Genomic DNA, 14141 nt, shown 5'->3' on the forward strand with positions numbered 1-14141 from the left:
AAAATCCACGTTTATTGGTCTGATGATAGGTGAAAAAATATTGTTTAAAAAATCCACGTTTATTGGTCTGATGATGGGTTACAAAAATTGTTTAAAAAATCCACGTTTATAAGTCTGATGATGGGTGAAAAAAATTGTTTAAAAAATCCACGTTTATAAGTCTGATGATGGGTGAAAAAAATTGTTTAAAAATCCACGTTTATAAGTCTGATGATAGGTGAAAAAATATTATTTAAAAAATCCACGTTTATTGGTCTGATGATGGGTGACAAAAATTGTTTAAAAAATCTACGTTTATTGGTCTGATGATGATGGGTGAAAAAAATTGTTTAAAAAATCCACGTTTATTGGTCTGATGATAGGTGAAAAAATATTGTTTAAAAAATCCACGTTTATTGGTCTGATGATGGGTTACAAAAATTGTTTAAAAAATCCACGTTTATTGGTCTGATGATGGGTAACAAAAATTGCTTAAAATATCCACATTTATTGGTCTGATGATGGGTGAAAAAATTGTTTAAAAAATCCACGTTTATTGGTCTGATGATGATGGGTGAAAAAAATTGTTTAAAAAATCCACGTTTATTGGTCTGATGATGATGGGTGAAAAAATTGTTTAAAAAATCCACGTTTATTAGTCTGATGATGATGGGTGAAATTTTTTTTTTAAAAAATCCACGTTTATTGGTCTGATGATGATGGGTGAAAAAAATTGTTTAAAAAATCCACGTTTATTGGTCTGATGTTGTGTGAAAAAATTGTTTAAAAAATCCACGATTATTGATCTGACGAAGGGTGAAAAAATTTTTTAAAACAATCCACGTTTATAAGTATGATGATGGGCGAAAAAAAATTGTTTAAAAAATCCACATTTATTGGTCTGATGATAGGTGAAAAAAATGTTGTTTAAAAAATCCACGTTTATTAGTCTGATGAAGGGTAAAAAATATTGTACAGAAAATCCACATTTATTGGTCTGATGATAGGTGAAAAAATATTGTACAGAAAATTCACATTTATTGGTATGATGATAGGTGGAAAAATTGTTTAAAAAATCCACGTTTATTTTTGTGACAAAATATTGATTACACAATTTTTATTGTTAGGAAGATTGTTAAAAAATATTCTTCAATAAATCCACGTTTATTGTTGTGGTTGACAAAATGTAGATTATGATGAGCACATCTCGAAACATGGTGTAAATTGGAGTGGAGCAGTATAGTTCTAAATTCGATTACAGAAACAATACAAAGTACTGTATTCCCAATTACTCAAAACTCCCACACCCTCCTTCCTACCCTACATGCCTTGTGGGGAAAAATTATAGAAATATCAAATAAAAACTTTTGACAAAAATGCTGCATTCTAGCCATTTACTCTGTTCTGTTTTTTTTCTTTCTTTCTTGTTGTATTTGTTCGTTGTTTCTCTTTTTCTCCGATTCTCTGCACTACATGGCGACGTTGACAACGACGACAGGGTACTGTCTTATTTTCATTATATTTGGCAACTACTCAAATATCACAAACATTCGCATACATACACATAGTACATCACAAGACATCAGAGTGTCACATTGTATATTGGTGAGTGTGTGTTTGCTCATGTTTGAAATTTTTCGCTTATATGTCTCGTGGTAGGATTATTGCCGCCATTCAATACGGTCTTAGAAATAAGAATAATGTCGTCGATATCGTTATTCTGGTACTTGTGGCTGTTATTGGAAATATTCTGGAAGATTTTTTACTCATTTTGATGTTGAATACAGTTTTGGAATATTATTGAATACATTTGCATTGGAATAATTGATGTAAAAACATAACACGTTTTGACTATCACAAATTGTATATTACGTTCGGAGAATGTTGTTCGTCGTATACTCAAAAATTTCAAATTTCTCCAGTTACCTCCATTAAGGACACTTCTTGTATCGTGTTGAAATTTTAATATCGGGTAGACCTTTTATCTAGGTCGATTTGCAACCAAATTTAATTTTCCAATCCTACTTTAAAACTTTAATATCATTCATGCAGATTGTTTTGTAATTCATATCCTTTCTAACAACAACTACGACCAAAGAGAACTTAAAAAACAACATCGTACTTTATTGTGTTTACTGATAAATTATTACAGTAATAAATGCAAAAATAACCCTGGGGAATATAAATAACATTTTTGTGATTATGGCTTGACAATTTTTGCTATTCGCTTTTTATTTGAAGAACGAACGAACAATCCAATAAAAACAATGAAAAATGTTTTGCATTTGTACAAAACAAACAAACGAACAGAACAACAAAAATCAACCACATTTCAGGAGTATTTTAACTCAAACACACACACTCACTCATCCTTACATACACATTCCGCCGCTATAACTAGGACAATCGGAAAAAGAGTGGTTGGTTTCCACTGGCATACCAAACGAGGTAACCAATCCAAACCGAATATGAACAAATATCAATCATACGCTATGCTGACCCCAAAACAAATGTATTTATGTATGTGTGTGTTTGTGGGAGACAAATTGTGGAATGCTTCTACTGCTAGTGACTAGTGTTGAACGAACGCAAACGGAAGAAAAACCACAGTCAATAAATTTTTGTATAATAATTTATAAGTTCATTAGTTCACGCACCCACCAGAGAGAGAGGTTTTTGAAAATCAATGGATGGCTGAATCAATAATGAAAACAAAGGTTTTTTGAGGTTTTGCAAACAAACAAAAAATGTTAATGAATTATGAGTTATGTTTTTAGTTAACTTAAAAAAAGAGATAGTGAATGAAATGAGAGGAATGTGGAACTTTTATATTTTGTACTAAAATATGAGGTCGGAACTTACTTTAAGTGTTTCCACCACTTAGTGGACGATAAAGTGGAAATGACACTAATTCCAGTATAATTCATATCCTTGACACAGTAGTCTAAAATAAATATTAAATTTTCTTGTATTAATTTTCTCGTTTAGAGTTAAGCTTGATGATCGGAAATTAATTGCAAGTGAAAAAGGAAAGCCAAGGAATCGAACCCATATAGTAACCAAATTACGTTACCTGGTTTCACTTGTGGTAAAGCAGATCTTCAGACGTATCGACTATGTAATGGCTTCTCTGTCCTAGAACTTTTCGTTTTTCAAATGCAAATGTGTTTTATGCATTTACGCGATGTTTGGCCGCTTTCATTTTTAAAGCTCATAGCTCAAATATTTTGTTGTGTCATAACAAGTTAAGGCATGTATTTCATTTGCTAATCCTATCATTTAGTTTAAATAATTTTATAATTCTTTAAATCTAACGTGTTGCCTATCAGAGTAGCAAAAATATAACTGGAATCAATACAGTACAAACATATTTGAAAACAAACGTTGAATAGCTGCAATCGAAACGCACTGCAACCTCATTCCCATACTCAAGTTATCACTGTCCCATACAATAGTGGCAAACAGGTCGATACGTTTAGACAAAACAAATTGTAGGGTAATCAGCTTTAGGGCCATACAGCAATTTTCTCATTTTGTTTAATTTGCTGGATGGGCTTATTGACCTGTTTATCGATACAGAGTCGGCGGAAAAGGGAACTGATGAAGTTGTTTGGTGACAACTGAAACTATAGTATTCCCCACCCTCCGCCCGCAACTAATCAATTTCATATCCACTGTAAAACATTTTGTTGTTATTCAAATACTTGAATACAACAAAATATGGACTAGAGCTGAAATAAACACAAAGATGTAAAATTCTGCAGTCCAACAATAAAAAAACGCCAACAACAATAATAGGCATCAGCACGGCCTTGTTGATCAATGCGTAATGCAAAAACAACAACTTTCTCGTTGTTTTACCCCCGCTTATTGAAGCAACACTCATATGTTCGCATTCTTTGCAAAGCAAAGACGACATAAAAACAGTGGTGGATATGAAATTCTTTAGTTCGACTCAAATTGTAGGGTAATCAGCTTTAGGGCCATACAGCAATTTTCTCATTTTGTTTAATATGCTGGATGGGCTTATTGACCTGTTTATCGATACAGAGTCGGCGGAAAAGGGAACTGATGAAGTTGTTTGGTGACAACTGAAACTATAGTATTCCCCACCCTCCGCCCGCAACTAATCAATTTCATATCCACTGTAAAACATTTTGTTGTTATTCAAATACTTGAATACAACAAAATATGGACTAGAGCTGAAATAAACACAAAGATGTAAAATTCTGCAGTCCAACAATAAAAAAACGCCAACAACAAAACAAAAAATTTTGACACACACACACACCTAAAATATTTGATGAGGTGTTCCAACCCTCTGAAAATGAATAATTTTTGCAATTTTAATGCAATGCACTCGTTGACGTTGGATAAAGAAAATAATAGACTTCATGAGACGAAAGAATATGAAGTTCGCGGCGGCATGCTCAACAACAACTGCAGCTTACAGCGTTGTGATAGTTACAACGTACTGAAGAAGGATCGCACCAGAAGTGGAGGTAGAGGATTTGCTTTCATGTTACACCAGTCTGATCAATACAGACATATCCCGCTTGAGACTGACTCTATTGACCCTACTGCTATGGGGGTAGCAGTCAGGTGTGGAACTGCCGAGGTAGAGTTGCTGAACGTATGTATCCCGCCGAAAAATAGCTGTATCTCAGGTTACGAGTCTGACATTGGCCCGCTTTTGGAAGGTCAAAACTGTCAGGTCTTGGGGAGACTTTAATGCGCATCAAGAGATATGACATTCTGTCCTCGGAAACGACCAGAGGGGTACAGCGCTGGCTGAGCAGATTGATAGCTCTACGTTCTACTCGGTCAATAAGAACGCCTTACCAGTTGTGCAGACATAACATGTGCAGTCGTGTCACCTGGTCTGACAAATGGCGTCACCTGGCAACCTGTCATTTCTCTTGGATCAGACCATCTCTCCATAATTGTCTCCACTAGCAGACTATCCGATTTCATAACCTCTGAACGCTGCACTTTCGTCAAACATTGGAAAGCTGATTGGCCGAGTTTCAGAGAGTTCACCAATCACTGCTTCAGAGATCTGTCCAATCCTTCTGATGTTCGGTTAGCGGAAAGGACGTTTCGAGACATCATCACGGCTGCAGCCGCTCGCCATATAGCTGGTGGTTGAATACCCGAAGTGAAACCAAACTTCCCAGCAAAGACGACGGGATTAGCAAGTTAGCGCGATGAGCTTCGTCGTGCCAAACCAGTGACCCCAGGGTCAGGGACCTTACACTGGAAGTTGGTCGGGGAGCATAAGCGGAACAAATGGCTAAATCATCTGAAGAGTTGCAACATCGAACCCTGGAAAGAATGAAGATAGGGCCTCAGTCACGTTTGCCGACGTTACGTTGACTAACCCAAAGAGGTGGGCAAGTTATTTTAATCGACAGTTTTTCGAGCACCCCTGAGGTGACACGGCGAAGATGAGAGTATTACGTCGCATTAGATCTCTTCCTGCCCAGAATGAACCACCACAGTTTACAATGGATGATGTTGCCATCTGGAACGCTAAATCATCCAACGCGTTGGGCCCTGATGGAATCTCCATGGTAATGCTGAAAAAGTTCGATAAGCCGCGAATGGTGTATCTCACTAAAATTCTCAACATGTTGCTAGCCACCCTCATTGTTCACGAAGTCTGGTAAATGGGCAGAATGGCCAACAAATGCCAACAAAAGTGAATCGCCCGTAGCAAAGACGCTTAAGGCGTTAGTCCTCCCTAGCGTCAGAAATAAGCAGCACATCACGACAACAGCGCCGGACGCCATCTCCACACATATTTGTCAAGGACTCAACCAGAGACCGCCGTGTAATAGAACAGCGATGATAACTTGATTTATCAAAAGCCTTTGATACTGTCAGGCACTCCACACTTTTTAAGGACATTAAACAGACAACCCTCCGGCCAAGCTTAAAACGTGGGATAATCAATTATATGTGTGGACCAGTGGCCAGTCCTACGTGGAATTCAGGAACAAGAAGCCCAAACCCCGTAGAGTGGAACAGGGAGTTCCCCAAGGTGGGGTGATATCTCAGGAACTGTTTAAATTCTACGTCTCCTGTATTCCTTCCAGACTGCGGATGAATGCATGATCCTGGGATCAGGTACCATCTCCTATGACACCTGTGAAAGACTGAACTCATATTGAACCGATTTTATCACCTTTTTCCACGCGAGGAATATGCAGATATCCCCACTGAATCTATGGACAACCTGTTCACTACATGGACGGCGAAGTTTGGAAGAATGTCTTGGTCGTCGGTATCAGAATTCCGACCTCAAACTGCCCAAACAATCTAGAGGTTACATTCGACACTACGTTCACGTCATCCACGCATGCCGCAGCTATCTGCGGAAAACTGAAATGTGAGAAAATGTCTTCAAGTCCCTAGACGGCAGCAATAGGTCGGTCTGTGGTAATCTATGCGGCGCCAGTTTGGTCCCCGACTTTATGTGATAGCCAATGGATTAAGATTCAAACTTGTCAGAATGCCGCCCGAGACCAGCAAGAGGGAGCCTCCTCATGTCTTCAGTGGACCATCTACGTAAGGGGGCAAAGATTCTTCCAGTATAGCAACGCACTTAGATGGTTTCGATGCAGTACTTGATCTGATCGGGTGTTACCATGACCATTACCATCTGATAGGCCCGAAACACCCAGACACAGCAAGGAGGATAACAACGTTCTAGAGGAAGATGTCCAACATTACCGGAGAGACTCCCTAAATCAACAGTCATATCAAGCAGATTTGAATAGCATACACACGAATACAGTTGCTAAGGCCCCAACCAAATATAGAGTGCATAAAGTCCTCGGAGAAGCGTCAGCTGCCACTACAAACCAGAGTAGTTTTTGCTCAAATACTCTCGGGATATTGCAGCGCCTAAATTCTTATAGGGCAAAGATCGATCGCACCGCGCAAAACATTTGTCCAGCATGCGGCATTGACCGCACAACATACTGCACCTTTTCAACTGCCCTGCCAAACTCCTTTCCTAAAACTGGACATAGACACAGATCCAAATTGAGCATAAGAACGAAAACACAAACATGCAATACTAAACACTGTTACAACAACAACGGAATATGTACGTGCCACGGTTTATGATTAATCATTTTTGAAACCTGGTAGCAACAACCTCCTGACAAATCTGTCCGACAACATTTCTACAATCCGTCTTCAACGTGAATCCACATCTCGGCGATCAAGACAATATGCGCTGCATATTTACTTCAATTGTTTCACAAAGGAATTATTCTTATAACTTCTTCATTCGACAAATCGTTTTTTCGAAATGTTCCGCAACTTTCCGCATCTTTAGTGTTTATTTATTACTATGTTCTCAGCACAACTTATGCTTTCACAATTTCCAATTGGCAAATTGAAAAGTTTCAAAATAACGGCAACAAGTTTCACTACTTAAGTACTTTATTCATACCCATTAACTCTCTACACTTCATCAACATTATCATCATTAGACTGTATGATTCAATATTTACAACACATTAAACCAGCAACCCCCTGGTTAGAGAACTTTGTATTGCTTTTAATTACTCTTCCACCCCCACCGCATTCGATTCGATATAACCCTCTATGAATTTCGTAAATGGCCAGAAGAGAATTTCACATTCACTTCAATCAGACGTACAATTTGCTAAGCGATTTGGGTGGAATGATTTCTGGGCGATTTGGTAATAAGCTTAAATTAGTAATGGTTTTTGTGTTTAACACCATGTTTCCCCCTTTATAACCAGATATAACGCTCTTTTGAAATACGATAGAAATCCGAGTGTTCTGTCTGTCAATTAAAAATTTATGTTTATTCTGTATGGTTGGGAACAAAATGTGTTAGAAGTTCTTTGTTTTTGGTATATATTTCATAACAGAATAGGCTTTCGTCCACAACAAACTTTCTAACACTGTAACCTTTTTGGACTTTGGTTGTTCTTGTCCTGTACACGTCCTTAAACAACTCCAAATCCTTACAGATTTTTTTCTACACAATTTCATTTATTAACATGCCCTAATTAGCCCGACTAATTTTCTATCGATACATAAACTTGTATCTCTGTTTTAGTTTTAGCCATAATTATCCTTCTACAACACAATCATAAAAATGACCATTTTCAATTGGTTTTTGTATTCAATATTGCCGAAATGCTGCAATGAATTCTTATTGCCAATTAACAAGGCTGATGACCTCCAACCAAATCTCTCCGGCCGGACCATAATTTCCCATAAGTTGTGCCAAAAATGGCTGAACAAAAATGAATGGCTGGCTAATGCTTGCTTTGGGTAATAAAATTAAATAGTTTTATTCTTCTTGTTGTAGTTGTTGTATTAATATATAATGTTTCATAATAAATTTATGGTGATTTGCTTTATTTAATTCTAATACCGGACCACTGGTAATATGAGAAAGCCAAGCGAGAAAAAATTATGGCAAGAATAGATTTATCATTGCTTTATAGCTGCAGTATCAGAGTGGGCTTTTTAAGTTGAGTCCTTATTATTTGTTCTCTCTCCTCTTTGTTGTACACAGCATAGCTCTGTGTATGGCTTGCGCCTACCATGGGTATGACTATTTGATTTTTTTTTGTTGCCAAATGTTTCTTTTTTCTCTATGCCTCTTCCATTCTTTTATGCCAAGTGGGCATAAAATGATGCCACAAAGACGCGTCTCTTTGGCGCCTCTATGATAAGGCCGCTTTATATGATACCGCAATAGTTTTGCAAACAATTGAGAAAATAAAAAGACAACATATTTTCTTTTGTTTGCTGTAATGATTTTCGTGGACAAAATCTTGTTGTACTATAAGTTTGTTGGAAAAAATATTAATTAGGAATAATAATTTATAGTTTATCACACGATATAAAAAGTGTCAAGGACAAATATATCTCCTTCCTAAAGAAATTGTGCCCGATTCCATCCCCTAAAGTCCAAAGAAATTTAACAGAATATTTAAATACATTTTCAGACAATTTGTGACATTGACAAGCAATCGTTTACATAGAAAAAAGGTCCTCATGGATTTTAAGACATCGATGTGCCTGAACAACAGCAAAAACGAAGCTAACGAAACAAAACTTTGAACTTGTCGCATATATCTGATTAACCAATTTGAGCAAATCTAACAAACCTTCATTGAAGAAACTGTTTGACATCGCCAAGATAAAGGGCCAATGGATGTGCAAAGCATTGTTTACTCCAGCGGCAAACCTGTGAATGCCAATACAATCCATCCACCAACCCAAGCGAAATAGTGCAACGAAAGCGACTATGTCTACGCTTACCACCACAGCTAGACCTGATTTTTCCGAACATAGCACGACTTCATCCGACAGCAGTACAGAAAGTCCTTGGTAGGATGAGATTGTAGCATCCACGAGCAAAAGGAGGCATAGCCCAATAGGCATTGCAATACGCTTTGTTATACGTTCAAAGCTATCGGCCCAAAGCAGCAAAGCTTAACACCGAGGGCATTGAAATACCAACCCCATGTCTGTCAGGAATCAATAAGGGTATCTATAAGGAAGCTGCTGATAAAGGAAATCCTGGGGAAAGTGAAGCATTCACTGTGAGTGAGCTTTGAATAACAGGTCTTGGTCTCCAGATTAAATCAAAAGAAATTAAATTGCCTGCGCTCCAATTAAAAGATGGAAAAGCTCAAGCAATCTCCAGAGGCGACAGCATAGACCATATGAATTTTTTCTTCCGTCACTTCACTGAGAGGATTAAGACCCCTTTTCTTAAGTTTAAGCAGATCCCAAAAATTTGCAATGCACGGTGAAAATCTTGTGCCATTGTAGATCTTGTTGCGTTTATTCTGATGCCTGAAACCCGGTACAGATTGCTTAAAATCTGTTCATTCATTTCTTACTTATGGGCTGATCACTGGTTCAGTTGTTGTTATTGTTATTATTGTATGTTTGTGTGTTCGTTCTTCTGCTCTGGTCTATCTCCAGTTCCAGGAATTCGGCTAATTCAAAGTGATGTAACCACAGATCCACAGGAGTTAGATGAGTATGATTGGCAGGGCAGTTGAATAGGTGCAGTGGGCCGTGCGGACCGTATGCTGGGCAGATGTTTTGTACGGTGCCATCGATATTTTTTATATAAGAATTTAGGCGACTGCAATGTCCCGAGCGTATTTGATCTAAAACACTCTGGTTTGTCGCGGCAGCGGCTACTTCGATGTGATGTAACCAAATATCCACAGGAGTTAGATGAGTAGGTTTGTCAGGTCAGTTAATTAGGTGCAGTGTATCGTGCAGGCCGTTACTGGGCAGTTGTTTTGCACTGTGCCATCGATCTTTGTCAAATAAGAATTTAGGCTACTGCTATGACCCGAGCGTATTTGATCCAAAACTACTATGGTTTGTCGCGGCAGCTGACGCTCCTCAGCTACGATAGATGGGGGTGTACTCCAAGGACTTTATACACGCTATAGTTGCTTATGGCCTTAGCAACTGCGTCCATATGAATGCTATTCAAACCGGCTTGATACGCTAGTTGATCTAGTGGTTCTCTCCTGTATCGTTGGAACTCTCTCTCTCTCTAGATTGTGATGATTCTTCTTGATGTGCCTGAGTGTGTCGGGACTACCCACCAGATGGTGATTGAGAATGGGTCTCACGGTAACACCCCAGCAAGTACAGCAACGAAAGCATGTCTTCTTGTTGCTGTACTGGAAGAATTTTTGTCTCCTTATGTATATGGTCGACTGAAGACATGAGTTGGCACCCTGTTGCTGTTCTCAGGGCGGCATTATGACAAGTTTGAATCTTTTTCCATTGCGTTCCACTTACACTCACGGATCAACCTGGCGTCGCATAGCCTACCACAGACCGATTTATCTCGCTTAATGTGGTCAAAAAGGTGTCTGTATCTGTCCTTCAAGTTCTGCCGGCTTGTTCCTACATTTCAGTTTGTCGCAGATAGCTGCGGCATGCGCGGAGGACGAAAACGTGCTGTCGAAAGTGACCCCTAGATCTTTGGGGTAGTTTGTGGTCGGAATTCGGATACCATAGTCGTGGTCGTGGTCAACTCTCCTCTCACCAGCGCCGTCCATCTGGTGAACATATTCATCGCGTCGAAAAAGGCGGTAAGATCGGACAAATAGGAGTTCAGTCTTTCACAAATGTCACCAGGGAAGGTACCTGACGCCAGGATCGTAAAATCATCCGCCTACGTTACGATCTCGATGGCGTCTGGAGAGTACGAAATACAGGAGAGGTAGAGATTAAAAATTGGAGAACTCCCTGTTTCATTCTACGGAGTTTGGACTTGTTGTTACTGAATTCCACATACGACTGGCTTCCACACACATCATTGATTATCCAACGTTTCAGACTTGGCCGGAGGGTTGTTTGCTCAATGTCCTCAAACAGAGCGGGGTGCTCGACGGTATAAAAGGCCATCACTACCATCACTACTCAATCAAATGGCTTGCTCTGGTTGAGTCCTCGACTTATATGTATGGAGATGGGGTACAGCGCTGTAGTGGTGCTGTGTTGTTTATGAAACCAATGCTAATGATCGGCAACTGGATAGCTATTTCTGGCGATGGGGAGGACTAAGGCCTCAAGAGTCTTTGCTACGGGCGACAAAAACGAAATCGGCCTGTATGATTCACTTTTGTTGGCATCCTTGCCTGGCTTTTGTAGTTGGGACCACCCAGCCCAATTTCCAGACTTCGGGTACAAACAATGAAGGGGGCTAGCGACAGGTTAAGAACTTTAGTGAGATACTCCAACGTAACGTCACCAAACGTGACTGAGGTCCTATCTTCGTTCAAATGTCCAAAAAGGGCCACAAAATTCTGAAGAGACCTTAAATACATTCGATCTGTCCGTAGATGAAAGTTCCAATTCACATAGGCTAAGGGTATATCTCTGTCGTCAAAGCCGACCGATACTTTTTTACTTTTTCCTCTATGAATACATCGAAAGGAATAGGAGAACCAAATTATTTTCTTAAAGAAGAGCTACTGGTCCTCTATGAGAAAACAGGCCGACCCTCAAAAAGAAGACTTCTTGGTTATCAATGAGAATACGTTTTTAGAAGACCTATAGGAGACCTACTGATCCACTAGGAGAAGGTCTACTGACTATTACGATAAGACCTATCGGTCGTCATTAAGAAATATATAATACCCTCAATAAGGCGACCTATTGGTTATCTATGAGAAAACCTATTGGTCCTTTATGAGAACGCTTGATCTTCCCCTATCACAAGGCGAATTATTTCTTTATGAGAAGATATACTGGTCCTCTTTCAAAAGACCTTCTAGTCCTCTGTGAAAAGATTTACTCATTCTCTATGAGAAGACCTGCTAGTTTTATATGCAGATCCATTCTTCCAGGCGTAATGAAACAAGAGCACTAAGTAAATGGTAGATTGACATGATAACTACCGAAAGGAATGGCACCTAATCCATAAGTTTGGTGTTGGACTTCGATATCTTTAATACAGCTTTGGATAGTTTAATATTGACCATAAAGTATTTTAGAAGACATTAATAAATGTAAAGGTTTTTTTGTACACTCCGTTGATTAGCTCTGTCAGTGGAATGATTAGGCCCACTGTATATGCATGATACGTACCTCTCAAACGCCTAAAGTGTACGCTAGAAACTTCCAAAACTTCAAACTTTAGTACATTGTTCTTCGAATCAGAAAGAATCCGTTTTTTGATCCAACGATCACACAGGGGCGTTTGAAATGAATTTCACCATGAAAGAAAGAGGCTCAAATCTACATGCCGAATATCTACCGTAACATCCCAGCAAAAACGTCATTACTAAGTAATTTATTCAGTAAAATTTGGCAGTAGTAACTACTTACAAATATACCTAAAAGTCATTATTTTTACATGGGGATGCCATAGGAAGGAAGTACTTCCTTAAATATGTTTTTAAGTACATACATAACCACAAACCGGCAGTCGAAAAGAAGCTAAAAAGCATAGTCCTATTTTAGGAAAAAATTGAGGTGAAATTATATTCAAATTCAACACTACACATTTTTTTGTTTTTTTCTTCTTCATTCGATACCTGCTAATTTTGAACACACGAACTTCTGATTTGTAGCCAAGCACACTACACACTAGGCCACTGGCACGAACAACAAGGGTTGGTTTAACTCATCCATGTACATCAACATGTTTTTGTAATTTTGTAAACAAAAAACACCCATGCCGACGCTGAGCTTTGAACACACAATTCTGGAATTTGTAGTCGGACACACTAGCTCTGTGCCACCATACTCATTACTTAGTACGTAAGTAGTAAGTAAGGAAGTAACTAGTTATGTGTAAACTGTTATATATACTGCCTGATAATGTGGAGTATAATGAGCACTCATTACCCGGTAATGCAAGAAGTAATGACATGTGCTTACCAAATTTTTGCTGGGATCCCAATTAAAATTCTTGAATAGAATATAAACCGATGCATTTGCATAGATGTCATGACAAAATTTTGAATAATGTATTTATTAATTTTGTTATTAGCATTATTTAATGATAAAAGCAACATTCTAATTTGTAGGCCAAATATTAAAAAACTGAGAGGCTTCAATAAAGATTTTTTAAATAAATAAAATTTTAATATACTAAATAAAAAAGTAATATATTTACCTTAATTGCGGACCACATTTTTAACTCAATATTCACCAACAACTCTGCAAAAAGAAAACAAAGCACGTGGTGTAACTTGCAATATTATGTAAAAAGAGTCAAATACATAAATAAAGAGAAAATAAAAAAAAAAAAAAAAACTAAAATAAAAAATATGGGTATTGCAGAACGTGAGCATTTTCTTTCGCTATGAATTTTTAAGCATTGACAACAACTTAATGTAAGACAATGTTTACAAAGCTGCTGAAAGAAGAAGAGTTTTCTTAGTTATTTCTTTCAACGTGAAGAGCAAAATAAAAACAAGTATGGAGTATATTTTGTTGAATAATAGACATTTAAGAACGATTGCTTAATGCTGCGTTCTTTTGTTCTGTTCAGCTAATTTTTCGGTGAATGCTGGCACGTACATAATCCCCAAACTATATGTGAGCATAAAGAAATTGTGCTGAAACGTATAAATAAATATAACTTCCACAAAACAAAGGCAACACATCAA

At 38.1% G+C, this 14141-nt stretch overlaps 1 long non-coding RNA gene across 1 annotated transcript in view; it reads right to left on the reverse strand.

Annotated features, from left to right (window-relative positions):
• Positions 1-13679, reverse strand: part of LOC141393569 (uncharacterized) — a 41234-nt gene extending 27555 nt beyond the window's left edge. Inside the window, exons 1-2 of the long non-coding RNA XR_012410122.1 lie at positions 13646-13679; positions 2842-2923 (exon numbers count right to left, since the gene is read on the reverse strand). This is a non-coding gene — a long non-coding RNA (uncharacterized lncRNA). The remainder of the gene's footprint in view (positions 1-2841; positions 2924-13645) is intronic.
• Between the last annotated feature and the right edge of the window lie 462 nt (positions 13680-14141).

Source organism: Musca autumnalis, unplaced genomic scaffold (assembly GCF_047663935.1).
Source record: "Musca autumnalis isolate F117 unplaced genomic scaffold, ASM4766393v1 scaffold_2, whole genome shotgun sequence".
In the NCBI taxonomy this organism is placed as follows: domain Eukaryota; kingdom Metazoa; phylum Arthropoda; class Insecta; order Diptera; family Muscidae; genus Musca; species Musca autumnalis.